Source organism: Halyomorpha halys, unplaced genomic scaffold (genome assembly GCF_000696795.3).
Source record: "Halyomorpha halys isolate HHAL.00 unplaced genomic scaffold, Hhal_1.1 Scaffold730.1, whole genome shotgun sequence".
Taxonomy (NCBI): Eukaryota; Metazoa; Arthropoda; class Insecta; order Hemiptera; family Pentatomidae; genus Halyomorpha; species Halyomorpha halys.
In genome coordinates, this window is record NW_027110275.1 from 381,497 (window position 1) to 398,205 (window position 16,709).

At 31.6% G+C, this 16,709-nt stretch overlaps 1 long non-coding RNA gene across 1 annotated transcript in view; it reads left to right on the forward strand.

The window, feature by feature from the left end:
• LOC106685748 (uncharacterized) overlaps positions 1–13,572 on the forward strand; it is a 38,638-nt gene extending 25,066 nt beyond the window's left edge. Inside the window, exon 2 of the long non-coding RNA XR_001343894.3 lies at positions 13,300–13,572. This is a non-coding gene — a long non-coding RNA (uncharacterized lncRNA). The remainder of the gene's footprint in view (positions 1–13,299) is intronic.
• The last annotated feature ends 3,137 nt before the right edge of the window (positions 13,573–16,709 follow it).

The following is a 16,709-nucleotide window of genomic DNA, read 5'->3' on the forward strand; positions in this document are numbered from 1 at the left end:
ATTTTGTAAGAATGGTATTTCCAAGGGGGCAATCTATAGATAGAATCAGCTTGGTTTGTAGACATGCCATAAATCTCTCTTATGATTTCTCTCTGTCTTATGCCTAATGGAGCGTTCCGTGAAGGATTAATTTCATATTTTCTCATGCAACGAGGGTGAAATATATGGGGGTACGCAGGGTTTGTAGGTTGGAGTTTGATTTTCGTGATGTAACTGTCCATGAGTTAATGAGTAAGGATTCAGAATGATAAAATATAAAAATAAAGCATAAAACCTTTTTATAGTTATTTAGTAATTTTTTTAATACACATTTTTATTAATCTTTTGAACCAAAACGATTTTACCAAAATTATATTACAATATCAGCTGAAATCCAATTTTCTTATTTTGAGACAAACACTGAAATAATCTGAAATATGAAATATAAAAAGTTTTTTTTTTTTCTTAAAAGCCATTAGAAAAAAAAAAACATTAAAAAATTTATAGAAATAGTATTCAGTATTCAATTGATTAAAATTTAAACTTCGCTTAAGAATTATTGTGAACTGAAATCAATAAATATATATTTAAATGTTAATGTGAGAGTGTTTACATTATTGTAAGCATAGGCTTTTCTGTTTTCGTTTCCATGGTTGGGGAACTTGAATTTGAAACAAAAAAATGAAAATTCCTTGCTACATATATACGTTTATGTAAACAATTAGCAAAATACTTTTTCTATTTATTCTAATATATATGTTTAGTAAAACATTACTATATAACTAACTACCTACTGGTATTGCTCCAACACAAAATACAAATTTTTAATTAACTGCGAATTTTTTATGGGGAAAAAATAATCCGACAACTGTTTTATAAAAATCTCGTTTTCGCACATTATTAATATATTTCTTTATATCTCATGAACTATATTTTCATTGTCTAGTCAGAAAAAAATAATTCATTGGTATTAAATAATGTCATTAATAGTTATAATTATTTATAATTACAGCTTAAAAGTAAACATAATAAAGTTCTAATGTTAAGAATAATGGTTACTATGGATGTTTATAATAATGTTTATCTTATGCAATTAATGGTTAAACACCTAAAATTTAGGAGTTACTTCTATAGTTATTGGAATGAGGATATCAAGGGCGAATGAGAACTAAGGCGTATTTCTGTAAAACATTTACAAAAACTCAAACTCTGTTCTAAAAAAAAAGTTCTTATCTAATCAGTCAGAGCAAATCAGTAACATCATAAAAATGAATAGAGCAGCCTTTGTTAATTAATATTAAATTTTTTTCTAGGAAGCAAGAATATTTTTAGCCAGTTATAATTCAGGCATTAACATACCACAGCTTCCATAAAACTACTATTCTCAGTTGATAGGCAGTAATTAATGGATCCATTCATCATAGCATTGTTTCCCATTACTTCATCACATACTATTAGATGATATTGCATTCGTAAATTACATCTTCATAAGTGCTGCTGTAAGTATATAATCGAACTCAAATAGGTTTTTTTTAACATATTATACACATCGGAATAAACTATAGCTTTACGTTAGCACAAAAGAAGACGTGTATGTAAGTTTTTGGCGATTTATTCGGTACGAACTACACCTTAAAAAATATTTATATCAATTACATCGAGTATAATAAATCCTATGGTATACACAGTATTCATTTGTATTCATGGTATAGTATTGTGGTTTCAATTAAATCTTTTTAAATAAAAAACTTTTTTCTTTAGATTACTTTAAATACAACTTAGAGATACATATCAGGAATAGGGTCGATTATTTCACATAAATATTCTATTGTAATGAAGATCTTCTTATTATTGCTATTACATCGCCCATTAGAAATCATAATGATGTTTTATAGAACATTAAAAATATGTATAATTATAGCTATATAAGTATAATGGAACATAAAGCAATACTTTACCAATGAGTATTGAGAACAGAAGTTACGCAACTAAAATTAGCATACAATTGGTTCTAATAAAGGTTTCTTGTGTAACTTCCCCAATCATTACCATCCATTATAATCTATTGGTCTCAATATTGAATTTTAATCATCATAGAAGAGCATTAGATACAAAGGATTGAATCATCTGTAATCGTTTTAATCACTTTTTTTTAATTATTAACATAACTTTAATGACTGAAAAATTTTTAATAAAATTAAAAATTGCAGTTTTATCAACATCAATCAGATTTTTATTTTTTGTGTATGTACTTCTTATTCTTTTATAGGACTACTTTTACCCATGCCAACAGTTACCTCTTTGTAAATTATATATTTGTTTTAAAGTGTTCATAAAACTATATTGCGTCTACTAGATTATTTTCCACCTTGTCTTCAATAATTACATTATTAATAAGCGAATTATAATTATTTAATTTATTGACTTATTTTCTAGAGATTATAATAACATACATTTCACCGAATTAGAAGTAAAAGTAATTCAGTGACATTGAAAATTACAAAGATTGTGATAAAAAAAAAATTAAATTGTCTCTTGGTCTCCTACTCCCTCTATCTATGTGTTAATGAGTATAGCAGATATTATATAGAGTTTTGTTCTAATCTTTTGCACACTATTTCCAGTTGCTTATTACTAACTCAATACATATTTAGTGAGATTCGACTTAACATTTAAAAATTGTTTTTTATTTTTATTTCATTTTATTACTGAACTGAAATAAAATAAATAAACAAATATTATATCTTGTACTTTTCACGGCGGCCCCACCGTCCTTGGGACTTGCTTCCCTCTCCTTCCTTCCTTCCCCCTGGTATATGATAAAAGAGAACAATCGGATTGTACTAATTATTTTTATATTCATTTCTGCTTTTAGCATACAAAGAAATTTCAAACGTTTTGTCTATCCAGCTATCACCATTTACGGAACGCTAAGTCACAGTTTATCAGAAGAGTTTTCAAAGTGACAAATCGTCTACAGATAATATTTTTGTCCTCCAATATGCACACGATTAGGAACTGCCAACTCACCACTTATCCATTGCCATCAAATGCGCTTTCGATACCATCAAGCTCTATTATCACAATGGAGGAATATTAATTATAGTTAATAAATGAGGCTGATTAAACTGATGAAACGAACTTATTAAACATTAGTAACTTCAAAAATATGATTCTAAACACCAATATTACTAAAACATTTGAAATATCATTTGGAACTAAAATTGAAGATGAAATGTAATGATGGTGTATCCTAATCAGTTGATCTAGTTGCACTGCTTTAATGAGCTTCGTCCAGCTCTGGCTTTACTACAATGCTATTGCGTGGATTTTTTTAGGCTTTTCAATCGAAAAGTTGTTCAAACGTTTGATAATTAGCTAAGAGGCCGCACCGCCAGTTGGGTGAGGCAGGCATTCTCAAGCTAGAGAATCGGAAAAAAATCTATTTTAGATAGCGCTAATTTCGATTTTCTAATTTGTGATTCTCACACTATATAAGCTACAGGATCTAGGAACAGAATGATTTTTTTCCCTCCTTTAAGGGTATTCCCATTAATTTAGGCCCAATCTCAGAATAATGAAACTTTGAACAAATCATACACTACTCTAAATGAGTGATATATAATTGTAAAAGAGGGAGAGAAAAATTACCAATTTTATTCCAGCTCTACGATGTTCAACTAAGCTACACATTAGTCAAATTAGGCAAAACAAAAATAAGAGTTCGTAACAACGTTATAAGTTACGAATTTTAAATAAACATTGAGAACAGCTATGATTACAAAAAAAAGCTCCAGCTTCCTCCGAGATGTAGAGGGTAACTTTTCAAACTTTTTGTTAAAGTAAAGATTAGAACAAAAATCATATGCCTTTATCTGCCCACCCGATCATAACACCTCGAAGAAAGGAAATGAACGACTTAGCAAAAATCCAACAAAAACCTCTTAATGTGAATGCTCTCGAATTTGGTATCTCTTCATTACACACCATAATCAAGTGTGATGGAATACACTTCACATTGCCTTAAAAAAGAAAAATTCCGGCTCTTCTCAAAAGAAACAGATATGCCCATTGTAAAGTATTCATGGTACATGTCATTCAGGGTCCATAAGATTTTGTTACATGGTGCTGAAATATTGCAGAATTTGATTCTTCCAGTCGGAATATTGTCGAAAGAGGCATAAGAAAGTACATATAAGGATTACAAGACTTTCAGGATCAGAAACTCGCGAAAAAGGTATCGTACATCTACCAATGAAGACGTGTTCCACAAGCTGCTGGAGACTTCGGATTCTTTCATCACGAACAAGAGACACGAACCAAAGAAAAATCCCCTGGAAATCAATGATACAGATAAGAAACTGTTAATCTAATTTTCTTAAATTTGAAATCGTGTCTTTCGAATTTAAACAACCTTTGACTTTGAATCCCTAGTTTTATTATTTACAAAATTCTCTAGTCTTAAGCTGCCTTTAATATTTATTTGTAAGCATTATTTAATTTAAATATACATTCAAAATACTTGTTGCAACTTGTTTTGATGAGTACAACCTATTTCGAAAATTTCAGAAATTTTTATCTAACTAATAGGCTTTCATTTCCTCATTAGTTCTTTAATTTTTTAATAGTTGAGCTTCATGTATTTTTTTGTTCTGAGTGGAATAAAATCAGCCCCAAGTTTTTATGTTAATTCGTTCTCAAGATATTGATATTTTTTTCGGCTTTTTGGACATCCGGCCCGTGTACGGCACCGATTCCAATATGAACGTATATTTTCACCAACTTTTTAACTTTGTTCAGTGCCATTTTCACTCAAAGGACCCATTGCGTTCGGGTGTCCATGGTGCCTACTAACTCCTTAGAGGACTAAACGGTAGCCAATTTTGCAACCTATAAAACAGCTCCTTGCAATTTTGTTTAGTTGTTAATGTTCACAATCATTATTTCTGCTTTTAGAAAATGGGGCTTTCTTAATAAAATGAAAACCTATAGGCCCTTCAGTACCTGCTCTAACCAGAGCCATCTTTTCCCTCTGAGTCCACTGAACCCCCTTACTTCTGTGATCCATAAATTAAAACGAATAAAGAATGAACCGAAATGTACGATTGCTTCAAGAGCAGTTTATTATTGATGTTGATAGAAACTGGTGTACTTATAAATAGACGTTTAAGAAGCAGTATTTGTTACTTTTCAAATATCAGATATATTAATGGTTTTAATAATCCAAAGCTGTTCAGAAAATAATTTGAAGAGCACCATGGCTAATCTGAAGATTCCTCCGTATCTTCCCCCTTAGTTCACGGGGTCCTCACTTGGTTAAGATTGGTTAGACCAGTACTATAACTGATCCCTTCTATTCCATCAAAGTAAATAAACGACGATCCTAACAAATGAATAGACCCAGCAATGAGTTTTGACGAATCCAGTTAAATCTAACTGAATTTTGTAAAAACAAAAAAGATCTTAGATATAGATATAGTGTTTATTAGTTATATTCAATGAGTACTCATCATCCATGATGTAAGAATACTATTACTAAATAAGCAAGTTAACGACTTCATTTGGGCAAATTACTAAGAGAAAACAGCTAATTACTGATGAATGTTCTTACCGTTAATAAGATGAACCTATCGTTAACGAAGATCAACCCCGTTTATTTGTAATAATGTTTTATTCGACATAAACATCGGGGTATCCGTAATGCAAGCATTGCATTGCATTGATCTCATTCTAAATCCCTCACTGAACATCTCACATTCATTATTTTAAAGGCTCATCTCGAAATTGCCCCCCATGTTCTTTCAGCTGAAACCCTATCATTACAATGAGCAACCGTCCAAAATCAGGCTAAAGCAATACCTATATCAGGTCATTCTGTAGCAACATGTTGTGAAACAGGGAAAACCTATGTAGATATTAACACGCACTGGTTTAGTAATTGTAACTAAGTAAAAATGTAATTATATTTCAAATGCTTTAATTTAATATATATATATTATAGATTATATATAGGGGAAGAGATTGTACCTGCCTCTTCCCTTCCACACGTCTGATATTAAATAAAGCAATAGCCTTGATGTGGTCAACTGTTGATTTCTATTGGTTTTGTAATACACTCACCTAACATGTCATTTAACATTTAGGCTATAAGTTCAATTGTATATATTGAATTTGTTGATAATAAATAAAATATTAGGAGGTAAGAAAAAAAAAAGTCATTTAACATAGTTTAAAGCTTATTGCTCATTGGTTATAATATAGCAATTTTTTTTTAACCTGGAAAAAGTTATATTTTCAAAACGTGGCGATTAAAAATTGTGACACTTTTAGATATTTCTCAGCTGCTTGCGATATTACACCAATTATAACCGGTTTAAGGTTATTCTATCCAGATATTTAGTGAACACTTTCCTTATAATCTAGCTGTATCTGGAACCCGCAACACATTTTTGCTGAGCCATTTCTACCAAGCAATCTTAATTATTGAATCACGCATAATTAAGAGATAGTCAAAATTATTATTTATAAGTCTATTATGAACAAAGTGAAAGCTAGGATCAGACATTCATCTGGAACTAACAAAGCAATATTGCTTGCACTGTCTAATATTGTCCTACACGCACGGAACATATAACTGCATTAGTTATCTACGGTCTGTTGTAACATCAGTAGAAGGCACCGTTGTTTCGCAAATATTTTTATGTCCCGAAAAATTAATACTTCCGTATCCTACAATATTGTCTGAAGACCATTAATTTTCACAATTCCTCACGGAACCTAAGGGTTTTAGAGCAACGCTGCATTATGTTATATATAAGCGGTCCGCAAACCTTTTGCGCCTCTACTAAAAAACATTTGCGGCACCATTGGTAGTAAAAAAAAAAATCGTTGCACTCTTGTAGGACTAAAAAAGATTATGACAGAATAATACTCTGAATATCAAGGATAAAACAGCGCAAATTAATTGGTGGATTGCACTGTATATTTTTTATTTTAATTCAAATTATTATTATCTTTACCCATACGCTTGGGTCACTCAGTTTAGGAATAACTGTTATATATTCATTTTATTCTTTTAAAAAAAACATTTTTTTTAAAATAATACATCTACCACAATCAGGGGCTCTACGTTTTCAATCATATCATAAAAATTCAGTTTATACATAAAAATGATAAAAAGATTAATATAAAATAAAATGGATAATAATAACACTATAATAATTTATGTGCATTTCAAAGTAGATAAATAATAGTCAAATTAAAAATAGTTTTAAGAAAAACGACTTCGAAAATAACCCTATTTTATACTAATATTCCTTCTAAGACACAGGAAGTTATTGAATATCTTTTTATATTTCTTTATAGATATTAGAGTTTTGTAAGTGATTAAAAAAAATAATAAATGAAACTTAGTATTGCCGTCGGGTGCCTTCCACTAAACGCTACGGCTCATGGCAAGTACATATATTCAGTTCCATTGAATGCAGCCATACAGAACACCACCATCTGTACCTCTAAATATAAAGAAAGTGTATGAATGTGTTTTCAGTCGAGTTTCGAGTTTCGTTCAATGTGGAAGGCACCCGACCACTATACCAAGTTTAATTTTTTTTTTTTATATATAGGCATCACTGACAATCCACTTATATGTTTAAGAATATATACAATAACATCCAGTCTTTTAGATGAAATAGGAGTATGAAATAGAAAAATTTCCGAAGTCCAGTTTTTTTTATTACATTACCTTTTATTATAAAGTTCGAAATTATTATAGGCGGAATATAGAGGGACACCTTTCAATATTTTTACTACAATATACCTCCCAGACAGTCAGTCAATGTAGTGAGAAAATTCTATATTGACTTGTCACATTGACAGTGTAGAAGAAATGAAAAAGTGATCAACAAAACGAGTAAGTCAGAGAGCTGCAGTGGTAGGTTGCTGGACGGTTATATGTGCTGACTATATCTCCTACACTGCTACCAGGAGCACTCAATCATTAAAAAGTTAGGAAATATAATTAAACATTTTTTCAATATTTTTAGCTTAAACTGTTAGAAACCACTTGCCAGATATTACTAAGTTACATTTGGTTTCGCCTTAGTCGGATAATATACTTATTACCCTATAACTGAGGTTAAGAAAATTACAATAAATCAATGAAATAAAAAAAAAAAAAAATCATCTAGAACACTATCATACCTATATACAATATTTCCATTCTCAAATGTGGATGAAACGGTAGGACTCCGGGATCTCAGCGCTTCTTTCTCAGTCGTATCACTTGGGAGAGGCGTAAGAGCCACAGGCGGACAAGACCTGAATGGAGACGCTGGCCACTCCAATGGCAAAATGTTTCGGGGCCACTGCCGTTTCAACCTCCGGGGGAATTGTAAGGACAGTTACATGAGTTAGGTTATGATGGAAGTTGGAAAATTTGGATGGTATGAGATCAAGAACGAATGGGATGTTCAGGTCATGATGAAGTGTTATGTTTGTATAATGTAGGGCATTGCCTATTGTTCGAGGATTGTTCCTTTAAACTGAAAGAATAGGATGCGTTTGATGTTCGACGGATTAGCTGTCCCCCAAAGTTTAAGTCCGTAAGTCCTAATATGTTTGAGTATGGTATTGTAGATCAGAAGTTTGTTTTCAATTGAAATAAGGCAGTTACTGGCCAAATCATCGGTCAAGTTCTAGTCTTTTGAATCTGGTATGAGAGATCCATATTAACATTCTAAATTCTTTTGCTACCTAATGGTGTATTATTTATATTGCTACTCTGATTTCTGGAAATATGTCTTCAATCTGGGTAAATATTTAAAAATAATTAATTATCAAATTTTTTCTTGAAGAAGTTTGTCGGGGGGTGCGGTCAGCAAAGAACAACATAAATAAACAAAACCATATTTATTTATTTTATGCCGACGTTTCGACCTGAGTTTCATGTCGTAGAGGGAAGATTGGTAACTGGTAACTGGCCAGTTACCAATCTTCCCTCTACGCCACAACCCCTGATGAAGACTTGAAACTCAGGTCGAAACGTCGGCATAAAATAAATAAATATGGTTTTGTTTATTTATGTTGTTCTTTGCTGACCGCACCCCCCGACAAACTTCTTCAAGCATTAATCTACGGTCAACTATCTACACCTCATTAATTATCAAATTTGTTTAGATTTATCCCTTTTCTAATACTTCAAACAATGTGATATGGTTAATTATTACTAATAAACAATTTAAAGATACTTTACAGAAAACCATTATAAAAATTCGGTAATCGTAGCACTGTTTTGTTGAAAATCATAAAAATAAAGAAATAAATTACCACTTTCTATTAGCCGAATTCAGTAGAAAATTTTAGTTGAACTCTGCAAGATATCTACTATAAATACCTAAATACATTTTTATAAACAATTTGTTTTAAATGTTCACATATACACAGACTATTTTAGTTTTTTAGACTCAGGTTCTTATAAAATGTATTTTCCTTCATAATCCGGATTCAAAATTTTTACGGTCGAAATATTTTGTTATCCAACATAGCAGTGTTACTATTAATTCCATGTGTATGTAAGTGAAAGTAAAAGAACAGTCCTTGAAGGAGCTAGGGGAAAAAAAAAACAAGAAAAAAACCATGTGAGGAAATTTAGCACGGATAACGCAAGCTAATGTTTATAAAACTTAACACTCCTTAATTGCATAACTCATATTGGAAAAAATTCAGGGCATGTGGACCCAAAAAAAACATGTTAGGATAGGTCAGTTAGCTATTAGTGTTGATAAACCAGCACGCTATACTATGTCCTAACTAACAGAGAAATAATTAACTATAATACCATCCTTAATGATTCAGATAATTATCTGTAGTATGGCTACAAATATTCCTGTCAATACTCTCTATAACAGGATGTAATAATAAAGACATCTTCGTAATTAATATTCTAAGACGTACAGATGTCTATTACCACTCAAATTAAAGCTAGTTTAATGGACTATAAAGAAGTTTAGGACCTTTACCTTCGTAGGAATAGTAGTTTTCATGATACTTGCTAAACTAAATTAATTTTCAGTTGTTCGGACAATAAGCTTGATTTATGAAAAACTTTATATCAGAAACCATAGAACGTACAGATGTCTGTCGGCACTCAAATTAAAGCTAGTTAAATTTACTTTAAAATGGTTTATAATGTTTATCTTTTTTATAATATTTGTAGGAGAAATAAACTAACAAAATTTTAATTTCTAGTTGTTCATATAAAATGTTTGATCTTTGAAAAAATATTTCTCTAGACCAATAAGACGCACATATGTCTGCCAGCACTCAAAATAAAGGAAATTTAACTTAATATAAAGTAGTTTATGACACTTATCTTCGTATGGGTAGTAATGTTTATGATATTCGCAAATGAATATAAATTTGGCAAATGAAAATTTATCCGAACAACTATAAATCAATTTATTTTAGAAAATATCATGAAAACTACTACTCCTGAAGATAAATGGCATAAACTACTTTATAGCTCATTAAACTAGCTTTAAGTTGAGTGCTAATAGACATCTGTACGTCAAATGGTTTTTGAGGTATAGAGTTTTCAAAATAAATTCACAAACTACTGATCTTTCAGTATGTTCCATACATTTTTATGAAATGTCGGCTTATAAAAAGCTATATCTCGGGTACTATTGAACGTAAATAGCTCTATTAGGGCTTACATTCTAGCAAATTTGCTCTTCTTTAAATGATGTTCTCTTAGATTTTCCATCGTTGTAGGTAATTTAAAGATATAGAGCTCCGAATAAAAAATTAATAATTTTTAACGTTTTGAAACAGTTGACATTTTTTATTCTTTACGTTGACACAATTTGTATCGTATTCTAAAAAATAGAAACATTCTTTTAAAAATGGAAATGGTGACAAGGACTAAAATTACTGAATAGTTTTTAAAAGAATGTTCTGAGCCTGTTAAAATTTAGTAGAAAGATCAGTAGTTAGTTAATTTATTTTGAGAAATCTATATCTCAGGAACTATGTGACGTACAGATGTCTACTAGCACTCAAATTAAAGCTAGTTTAATGTACTAATTAATTTATTAGTAATTTTCATGATATTTACTACAATAAATAGATTTATAGTTGTTCGGACAATAGGCTTGATTTATGAAAAACTTTATTTCAGAAACCATAGAACGTACTGATGTCTGTCGGCACTCAAATCAAAGCTAGTTAAATATACTTTAAGATGGTTTATAATGTTTATCTTTTTTATAATATTTATAGGAGTAATAAACTCACAAAATTTTAATTTCTAGTTGTTCATATAAAATGTTTGATCTTTGAAAAAATATTTCTCTAGACCAATAAGACGCACATATGTCTGCCAGCACTCAAAATATAGGAAATTTAACTTACTATAAAGTAGTTTATTACACTTATCTTCGTATGGGTAGTAATGTTTATGATATTCACATATGAATATGAATTTGGCAAATGAAAATTTATCCGAACAACTATAAATCAATTTATTTTAGAAAATATCATGAAACCTACTACTCCTGAAGATAAATGTCATAAACTACTTTATAGCCCATTAAACGAGCTTTATTTTGAGTGCTAATACACATCTGTACGTCAAATGGTTTTTGAGATATAGATTTTTCAAAATAAATTCACAAACTACTGATCTTTCAGTATGTTCTATACATTTTTATGAAATGTCGGTTTATAAAAAGCTATATCTCGCGTACTATTGAACGTAAATAGCTCTATTAGGGCTTACATTTTAGCAAATTTGCTCTTCTTTAAATGGTGTTTTCTTAGATTTTCCATCATTGTTGGTAATTTAAAGATATAGAGCTCCGAATAAAAAATTAATTATTTTTAACGTTTTGAAACAGTTGACATTTTTTATTCCATATACTTGGCAGACTCGTCAATTTTGACTAGTAATTAAACATAGTTTTCATTAAAGTAATCAAAAATTGGGGTGAAGTAACTGCCTTTTTCTTCTCTTGGGCTCTTGTACTATCCGACTTCAGTGGTCTTTAAAGGGTGAGCTCCCGTAGCAGTCCGCCTTGGTTATTGCACTCACGGGACCTTAAAACGTATATTCCCGTTGAAAACTTGAATTCGAAATTCTGTATGATTACAAATTTTCCCTTAATATATATCCCATATATAGGTAAGTGAAACTAAAAACATTAGAAATATATCCGAGGGTTCTTGCAAGTACAAAATTCGCTTCTTATAAAGTAAAACTAAAAAAAATAGGTCAGATTCGTTCTCAGCGTCTTTTGGAATCCTCAAAAACTAATTTTAATAAAAATTGAAAATTAGAAATTTTCAGCTTGATTTTTGGAGCTCATTTATTTTCTGCCGACCCATGTTGATGAGGATCAGATCAGTCTCCCCAAATCTTTGTTTTATCTAAAGATTTTTATCTGTGGTTTAGCACTATTGATATACGATCTGTTGATAATATAGTATTATAGAGGATGTAGGTGACCTTAATTTAAGTTATTTGGATTCCTGGTTGTATTGTACAATAATATCTGTAATGGCTTGTGGATTAAAATAACTATGGTAACAACTCCTATTGTGTTTTCATCAGTATTGTCGAATCCTTGAAAATAATCTTTCTATTGAACGAAAATGATGCGTTGATAACAATCGCTTTATTAAGAATTATTATTGTTGTTTCCACAGAATTTCCACAGAATCAAAACAAAACAATTATCTGTTTAACTATTTCAAATCAATAGACATAAAAGCTTGATTAATAATTATTAAACAATATAGCTGAAGTAGAAACTTGTTTTTTTAAATTTTTTTTTCTCTAATTCGAGTTTCGGGTTGATCCTAAAACCGCCAAAATTGAAAAAACCACTTTCAGATGTTTTTAGTTTTTTATTTATTAGCCTTTCTTGATTCTAATACCGCATGCATAGTCTTCCGAAAGTTTGGTGTAATACTAATTTCTATTCGTTTGTATGCTGCATCATTTTCCCTTTTCAAGAGCAAAGCTAAAAACAAAAAAAAGAAGTTAATTTCTTTCCTTGTTTCATTCGGACACAGTTATAGTATGTACAAACTTATCAAGATATCTATCCACTTCAAACAAATTATTTTGTTCTTAATAATCAGTGTGTGTAAGCCAATCTATTAATCAAACTCCGATCCCTTTATAAAAATAATTTTTAAAAAATTAAATAATTCTATTTTGTTAAATAAGGATCTAGAAATGTACATATAAATTAGCCACATTCTTAATATTCAATAAGTTTAAGAAAATATATTTATTTTATTAATTTTTGCTTACAGAGGATGTCTTACGATGGCTATGGTGACCAAACGACAACTGTTGGAGGAGGATTCCTTTCGGTGATCCAGGATATGGGCGACAAAGAAAAAGTTGGGAACACCATCACCGTCGTTCCAATTGTTATCGTCTTCATCATTCTTAGTGCTTACGGAGTAATTTTTGGATTTATTACTGTCAAAACTGCTTTATTTTATTCAATGATTGTAACAATATCCATGGCCGTTGTTTTACGGTTGAAAAATGAGATAAATAAATCTTAGTACAAGCTTTGATTATTTTCCTTATTACTGTTGTCCTTTGGAATACAATCTGAATATCCGTATCTAAGTCAGAATAATGCTAACTTATTATTCTTGAAACATTATTATAGTTGTTAATATACTAAAATAATATTGAAACAATTTAACTTTTACCTGTAATGTCGATATTTATTTTAAAGGGTTGCGAACATAAGGCCTTCATGATATTGATAATTATTTAATAATCTTGTTTACGTAATTATAAGCTAACATGCCACAATGTTACGCCGATATACATACAGTATAAATAAAGAAAAATGATTAAGCGCCTTCTCTATGAGAACCGGAGCGGTATTTGGTATTTAGGTTACTCATCGGACATGTTCCTCAAAGTAATTTTAAATAATAGTTAAAAGTCGTTCAATATTCAAATGCGGCTTTAATTGTTATAAACTGTATCGAACATTTAAAAAATTGTGCCAGCGATGACCTAAGAAATACTTCTGATGCTACTCTTTTTTTTCCGGGTTTGAAAATTGTGTGGCTAGTTAAAATCATGGTGACATTTCTCCAAGAGGCTAAATCAGAAATTGAGTTACTACCTTGGAAAAGCTATTGGGTGAAAGAATGTAGAAAAATCTAGTGTTTTTTTACTCTTAAAATACTATTTCCTTTAAAAAATCGTCCACAATAGGCTTAGTCACTCTGTAAGATATGAATTTCATACTGACATATCCTGCCAGGGATGTGGGAGTAGTCACACTACCATTAGATCGCAGTGCTGCATCCGCGGTAGGTATGACATTTGATAATTACAACAGGATTGAAACAATGAGCGGTAAAGAAACTCTTCATGAAACTACCGAGATAGCAATATGTCCCAACGAGTTCTTGCTGGAACCGCGAATTACCTCCTGGTAATGCGGTCCTACGTGAGATCTGGCAGGTCGGTTGCTTTGGGGTCAAGGAAAGTATTACATCACAAATTTCTCTAGCTGAGCACACAACTAGTTTCACTAATCAGGGTAAATGGTACGTCCGACGACCGACAACTTTTCCACTTTTTTTTTGGCACTATGTTAGTTAAACTTAATACAATGGTTTTAAATCAGGCCAAGTACTAATACCACCGTCGAGATTGATTTGGGTTATTTCAAAATGATCTTTCTTATATCTTGGATAAGTGCAGGAGTAATTAATAAGAAAATAAAAAAAATTGTTAAGCACCGTCTTCACGGTACCGATCTTTAGCTAATTGTCGGACGGCCGTGGCTGTCGGGACACTAAAGAGTGGTCGAACTTACGTGTCTTGTGGGCGTACCTGGGGAAAACCAGGATCACAGGAGGACAGCTCATAGATTTTCCCCACCTAGGTACTCCGAAAACCTCCAGTTGAAAAAAAATAACCAACACTTCAACCAAGTAGAAAACAACAATTTTTCAAGGTTAAATCTTTAACATAAGCCATTGCTTACATATGGTTTGAAGTAACTAAGACTAGTTGTGATAGATATTATTTTTTATCCAACGGTCTACTAGAATTACAGCTCACTGCCGGCTCAAGTTGTCCAACCTAAAAAAAAAAATCAAAGTTAAAAAGGGTATATCTGCTGGAAATTTTATATTTCTAAAAGGACTGTTCAGCATTAGAAAATTGGCGGGTTCAGGTCCAGTACGGTTTGCCATTCCACAACAAGCACTCACAGCTTTTGGCTGTTAAACCGTTCATTGGAACAAACCTACCTTATTTTAATTTGAAAAGAATATAAATGAAGAAGTACTACTATCTCAATTTGTTTCCCTGACTACAGTACCAAGTAGGATATAATGATAATAGATTATTCATTTGAGTCTCTAAGTACAATAACCAGCCTCACTTTCTGGACTGCTAACTGGAGTACTAATCTCATGCACAGCCGACAGGCACATTGAAGAGCGGCCAACCTTGCAAAGCATCAGATCCCCCGCACATCTATGAATTAGATATTTAGAGGACGGTAAAAATAAAAGCACATAATAGTCCCCATGTAAGTAAACCATATACTTTTTCATTTAGAATTATATCGACAATTCAAGAACACATCAGAATAATATATAAGAAATGTCACAATACACTTATATAAGACACGACCCCAATAAATATCCCTAAGAAGGTTTAAGGCCAAAAATTAGTTGAACGAAAGATATCCTTATGTAATGAAACAATTTTGAAGTCAAATCAGGAGGAGGTAGGGTCGTCAGTAGCCTTAGGAGTTAAGGCGTAGGTCTTCCAGTCGGAACTGTAGCGGCGCCGGTTCAAATCTAGGCGCCGGTTCAAATCTAGCCTGAAGGTCAACTTTTAATTCTGTGGTAGTTCCACGAAATGAAAACATGACCCTCCACAATGGTACCATGCCCTCCATATCCATGCCATCCATACCCAGTAGATAACCCTCTCCCCCTTCTGACAGAAATAATCAAGAAGGGGTTCATAAAAAAAATCAGGAGAAAGTACCATTGAGCATTTATCTCCGTCATGCCTCACATTTTTTTTTTATCTTGACATAATCGCTGATAGTCTGAAACATATAAAGTAAAAAAAATATATATATAAAGTAGAAGTGAAATAGCGGAGCAGACTAGTTCAGTAACGATGATTACTGAGGTTTAGTACAGCCCAGCTGTTTTATCATTTAGGTGTGTTGTCGAGCGTGTGTAGCTGGCTGCCCAATAAACTAGCTCTAGTTGACTTTTATTTATTTATTGACGAACCTACTGAATGAATTTTAACCTTACTTGAATCAGAACTAGTTAAGATTAGTATGCCAATTCCTAATTTTATTTTCATAGCACACATTAGATGAAATAATTTGATGTCGATTTGGATCGTAGTTTTACGGATAACCTATGCAGGCAAACACATAGGAGCTAATTTAGATACAAAAATTAATTGGAACAGGCAAATTGAAGAGATAGTGGAAAATGGGGAAAAAATCTTAAGCTTTTAAGTCTTAGAGGAAAAATATGAGAAACCACCAAAGATGTCATGGGTCCCGCATATAAGACTTATGTCCGTCCAGCCTTCTTTCTAAACGACGCGAGCGAGCTTCAATGTGTCTTCACGGCTGAATGCAAAGGTACAAACTAACTCAGCACTGCAGTAGCTAAGGAAGGTACAAACTAATTCAGCA